General features: G+C 34.9%; 1 protein-coding gene across 1 annotated transcript in view; it reads left to right on the top strand.

Annotated features, from left to right (window-relative positions):
• The first annotated feature begins 5,280 nt into the window (after positions 1–5,280).
• The window catches only part of LOC135685751 (uncharacterized), a 34,918-nt gene continuing 34,036 nt past the window's right edge, over positions 5,281–6,162 (top strand). The window contains exon 1 of the mRNA XM_065201810.2: positions 5,281–5,964. The gene's annotated coding sequence lies outside the window, so the exon portion shown is untranslated. The remainder of the gene's footprint in view (positions 5,965–6,162) is intronic.

The following is a 6,162-nucleotide window of genomic DNA, read 5'->3' as shown; positions in this document are numbered from 1 at the left end:
GATTATCCACAGGGTTAAGCTCATGTAAAGCAATACTAAGAATACATAACTCGTATCGAAAGGCAGTACAAACAATATCTGTTAGAAACCTCTTTAATTTGCAGCGCTTCAGATAAGATCCTTGTTACCCTATTGTGGTTAAAAAACTCTCGGTAAAAGGCATTAAGTAGGAGATGTTTGCCTTTAATGACGCAAAATGTCTTTTGTGTTCCCAAAGACCCCAAGTTGATTCGGGATTCAACTTTAATTAGTTTTTCGATTATTTTTATTCCAAGGTAAATTTCGCTTTTTTAGCTAGTAATGTTAGAAATTCTATTTCGTCATCGCTCCCAGCTCCCTGCACGAGATATTGTGCTCCATAAACTGTGCACACAAATTTTATGTCGAATAATCAATCAAATTTTAACGACCATTAGATTGTTTTTAAAAATATGAAAAACAAAAAAGTGTTAGTCAAAACATGGGATCTTAATTTGAAGTTATGATAACAATTAATCCGATGATTAAGCTGCGAATTTAGCACAAAATCCAACCTCATTTAATCAGCATTAGAATGATTTGCTAGGATACACAAAACTTTACAATCTATAGTGTTATCATTTATCATTCAACAATCAATGCCATGTCATTGTTTTTCAAAATATTTGTATATATGTTATTTACAAACCAATGGTAGCTGTGAAAGTCGTACTTTAATCCACATTTGCAACTTCGCTTAAATCAGGGGATTGCTGTACTGTAAATAGGTGTAGGTCAAGACATGCTATAAACAATAACCATTTTATAGACTAACTTTAATTCCCTCTGACGTCACAAACAGGTCTTATTAATGGACAATATCTGCAATAATAATAACTGGTGGAATATTCTTAATTTATGCATTAGGGGTTGGTCATTGTAAAATTGCTTTATTGCTCAAAAAGTAAAATAATGACCGTGATTATGGGTCAGTGTTAACGCAAGAGACAGATTTGATCTAAATTTTTACAAAGGCTTGGGTTTTGCAGAATTATAGTATGTAGGAATTGGATAGAAGCACAAGGTTTTGAAACTGACTGTCTAATCGAGTATGTTTTTAATTGCGAACCTTGCTGGCCTTATTATTTTTCAATGAGCAATGCTTAATGCTCAATAGATCTTTAGATGAAATCTTAGATATTCTGTTTTGTGGCTCAAAGTTCTTTGATACTACATGTGAAAATTAATCAACATATCTAATTCTTGATACCTAAACTGACCAATTGTACTCCCTCGCCGTCTTTCTATGACAAACATACTTTTGGTTTCTAAGCCAATCCTATGCTTCTATCGATCAAACTCTTAAGCACATTTGGCAGTAGTTGCTGGTCAGATGTTTATGTTTTTCTTTTGCCTTTATGGTTAGGCTCCGAGTCTCTGAGCGAGCTTGTTTCGAAGTTCTTGTGACAAAAAGACTGCTTTTTCTTGGTTAAAACTTTCGTGCTCAAGAGATCTATAGACCAGTTCTGCTAATTTGTCAAGCTTCTCTAGCTTCGAGGACTCTCGAAAATCAACAAAAAATGGCTATTGTACAGTATTACACACTGCCTTCAAAGATTGTCAGGATTTTCGCTTTCTATATTAGCCTTATTGTAATACTACATTCGAACCTCGGATCTTGTATCCAATTTTACAACAGCATTACTGCAGGACTTTTCAGCTATGTAATAAACCATACTTGATACGAGATTTAAATCGAATTTTATCACTGCCAGTTTAAGTGCATCTCCTAGACGACCTATGCATTGCAGATCTGACGCATGTAGAAAAATTGAAAAGTTATTCTGCCGTGTTTAAAGAAAAGTTTGTCTCAAAATCTCTCTCAAAGTTTCCATTGAAAATTAATGGAACACCTTTGACAATTCTCAAAACAATTTTCTCAGATCATTTCATTTATTTTGATTAATTGAGACGTGGCTTTATTGTATTCAAATATTTTTGAATAAGACGAATTGGTTTTGATTTGTTTCATTCAAATTTTAGTTGATTGAGTTTTTATCATGGAATGAAAAATTATGAACAAATCCTTTGCATGGAGAAGTTACTTTTTGTATTTTTTATATTGTAATGTAAAAAAGCTAAACTTATGCGAAATCCAGCATAGGTAAAAAATGTATACAAAAATAATTTTTTTAAGAACAATAAAACATGAAACAATAAACTTATAAATCTCTAAATAAAATTGCAAACTATCATAAGATGCAAAACAATAGTCAACAGATGTGGAGAATCTTGAAAGGAACATCTCTCGAACTGCTTCTTTTTTTAAATAAGTTTTTGTGAATTCTACCTTCTTCAAATTCAAATTCATGAGAAATGAACTTTTAAAAATTGATCTCTGAGTTTTCTCTCTCTTAAATGAAAATATTTGTACCTATATTTTTGTCATGAGTATGAAAGTACCTGTCTTTGGTGTTAGTGGTACTGCCTTTACAAACAAAATGAATTTGTGTTGCTTTCTTTAAAAACATTTCTCCACGTATTAGAAAATATCTAATGGTACTCATTTTGGAAATGTTCGTCACTTTCTGCCTTCTCAATAGAGGCAAAACTGATGGCTAGTGGCTAAAAATAATAGCCAACGCAAAAACCATTCATTGCTAATAATCAGAGATACAACCACGTTCTGGTTTTATCTTCATCGCCATTCATACTTTTAACAGTGAATTTTCAGTTGAATATATCCATAGAAACTGTATCTCAGGAGGCTTGTACAGTCTTCGAGAGATGAACAGGGAATATCCAGGGAGAGTTTAAGCATATTTTCACAACAATGGATTACAGAAGCGACAAAATTGCAACTATGATGGCAAACAATGGATTTCTGCTAGTCCAGCAATTCAGCAATTTCAATTTCATCAATAATTTAATTCTCCTCCAATGTGCCATAATCTTAAATTTCCATACAATCACAAAACACTGTAGACAACAGCAGTAGTATAGGTTTAGCCATGGCTAAGGATTAGGTGATCTGAAGTTCACAAATTTCACTTAATTACCTTCCATAGGACCTGGCAATTAGAACATGGACACACAGTAAGTCCACTAAACTGTTTTGAGACTGAAGTTGTGACAGAGTTGACTAATCGATTTGCAGCTTAAAACAGCTTGAAGTAAAATTTTTCCAGCAAAATTTTTCTAACCTCAGCAGTTTCCTTAATGAGTCCATGTATGAAGTTGTAACGTCATGCATGTTGGCAAAACTAGCCTTTTTGAATCAAAATTACTTATAGAAAAATATTGTCGTTTGGTGACTAACATTTTCGTCAAAATTCTCCAAAGATATCACTTGTAACGAAATTTCTCCACGAGCTCAATTAGGGAACTTATAAAGGAACTACGATGCATATGCATCTCATTTTCCAGTAATTTAAATAGTTAATAATTGCATAGCAAAGTTCTTCTATTCTTTTGTCTCTGCAGATTGAGCTTCAAAACGAAGCCCTGGTCAACCTCATGGTCAAAGATAACAATTTCCTATTCCTGGTAGTTTTTCATTGCGTAAACACTTTTTGACGCTTTAGTAATAATTAGTGTTAAGGACAATAGGATTTTCCCTCCTAGTGAAATAGATTAGGAAGCTTGATGATATTTCAGAGGTTCAGAGATATTCGACAGTAAAGGAATTGCCTTGACTTCTTTACAGCCCAGCATCTGGTTTCTTAAATGAACCTTTTCACAAAACATGGATTTACATTGTTTACTTCTCATTGAAAAGTACATTTAATGCACAAGAATGTACTCCTGTTCTGGTGTTTGTTTACCAGATCCTTTTCTTACGCGAAAATAAGGCTGCTAGCTATTTTTGGTATGCCTTGTTTAGTCATATGCAGTAGCAGAACGATATGCCTAGTTTTCAGTAGCCTGTGCACAGACTTAACAAATTTCCTCTATTTGTAAAGTCTGCATGAAGGCTACGCTTTCAGCAGTATAAACAAATTGCCTGAAGAAGATACACAGAAAGGGGAGGGGGGGGGGGCTGCCTACCAACGTATCAATTAAGACAAGCTCTCCTGATAGTCATGTTGAGAAAGTTTAGTTTCGAATAAACAAAAGTCAACAAATGTACACTTTTGCTAATAAACACAGGCTGTTGGCAACTTTGGTCAAAGTTAAGATAAGATAGGTAGTTCATATTTTTTCTTGCATTCCGATGCCCAAGGAACAGTGGTCACGTGGCCACCAGCCCCCTAATTTTAGGGCCCCTTGATGGATTTTGATTCAAAGGCCCACCAGGATCACATATCAAAAGAAAATATCCCGGTTACCCTGTTTGCTGGATTTCTCACAAAATTCCCCTGTCTATATTTTGCAAAAAAACTAGAAAGGGACCAGCAAAGACAAAAAACAGTTTATAAAAGTATCATCATGTGTTAAGGAACAAACAATCTTGTAACGGTGCACCTAAACTAGACAGAATAGCATACTCCTTCTTTGTGAGTAAAATCAATCGACTTAGCTAAGAACCTTCTCACCTTACAGCCCAAGACATTAGAAATTATCAGAGAATGCTTCGTATTCTAAAACCTTTTCATAAACATAAAATTGTATTGCTTTTGTGGATAAATGCTGCCAAAAGTTGCGACGATGACAGTCCCGTGCATTGCCATGAATTTGAGTAAAATAATGAAGTCGTGTTTGAATGAAATGAGAATTCCCATTTATTCATACATTTTCGTAAATCTTTGCAGAAGACGGCACTGCAAAGGCTGTGATTAAGTATCGCAACACCAAAAAGGGCTTTGAGAAGTTTATACCGTATATCCTTTTTGCAATTTATGTTATGGGTAGCAATATCTTTTCAAACAAAGTATTTCAAAGCCTAACCAGACGTTGCATTCGACACACCGTTCATATGATTCAAAAGAATTACGTTGTTTTGGCAGTGTGCGCGCAGGCATAATTAGCTCAAGTGTCAACATCAGCATTTGAAAATTTACACCGATCTGCGAGACGCTGTCCAAATTCCTCAAGTCGATGTAGGCAGGTTGATTTCTTTATAGTGTTGATTTGTTTAAACAATCTCTCTTTGTTTGTATACAAAGAGATTTGAATGATTTGACAAAGCAGCACCTGCAAAGTATCAAACTTCGTCAAATTAAACTCAGTCTCTGGCGATTGCAGTGCACTCCTTACTCCACAGATTGATTCTTGACTGTATTCACCTGACGAGATCATCAGCACTTGCGCATAGCATAGAAGGTAATAATTATACCATATTTCTCACTCTGTGCATCACACCTTCACTAAGTGCCACTTTGCAGTTAAATATTGTTTGTATATCTATTTTGTTCATGTAATATAGCTATTTGTGACAGCTGAGAGGCAGGGCACGATTCTCAATCATGCAAGGCACATTCCAATGAACATTGCGTAATTATTTATAAGAATTTTCCAGTGGGTAATTTTTGGTTTGAAGGGCGTCCGTATCTGATAAAAATTTGATCAACTAACTTAAAACTTATTGATAAATTAAAAGAATTTATTGACAACGTATTTATGGCATAACGGCCATCCAATCAAAGAGGTTTCAATGAACTCCTCTCTCTGAATTCTTCAATAGCGTCTGAAATTGGCTTTTGCCAAATCCTGTATTTGCCTTACCGCAGTTATGTCAAGTAATATACGGTAGGAACCGAAAAAGAATGGATGTTAAGAATGAGATAGAACGAATTTGTGCATCCACAAAGCACTGCTAGACACGGGATTAAAGATTTACCACACCAAGGCTCTATGGTTGGCTTAGAAAAGCCAGAAGTCCAGAATACACCAACATCTTCCTTTTAAACATAGCCAAGGGATCGTAAGCGGAGTTACTTAGATCAACAATAAATAACAAATCTTGCGTATTGGATTTCGCTCGTAAGGCTAAGGACGCTTGCTGAGTCAGTTTTATTGCCTGATTACAGAGACTGAAATCTAAGAGAACAAATACCACTTACAGAGGTTTGTTTTTGTATCCAATTTGATTTACACTTAATTGTGCCCACCAGTGAAAGTTTGTTTTCCAAAATATCACTGTTCGGTACTTACAAGCTTTGCATTGAGACCTTGAAAGTGTGAGCCCAATCAACATCCATAAAATGATATCTATTTTGTCCTTGATTATGCTTCATATGTGCAGGTGAACGTTCATTTTAAATT

The sequence above is a fragment of the Rhopilema esculentum genome, chromosome 15, assembly GCF_057945365.1.
Source record: "Rhopilema esculentum isolate cy_ngs chromosome 15, ASM5794536v1, whole genome shotgun sequence".
NCBI classification, from domain to species: domain Eukaryota; kingdom Metazoa; phylum Cnidaria; class Scyphozoa; order Rhizostomeae; family Rhizostomatidae; genus Rhopilema; species Rhopilema esculentum.
Note: the sequence above shows the minus strand (reverse complement) of the source record. Positions and strands in the feature narration are given on the sequence as shown.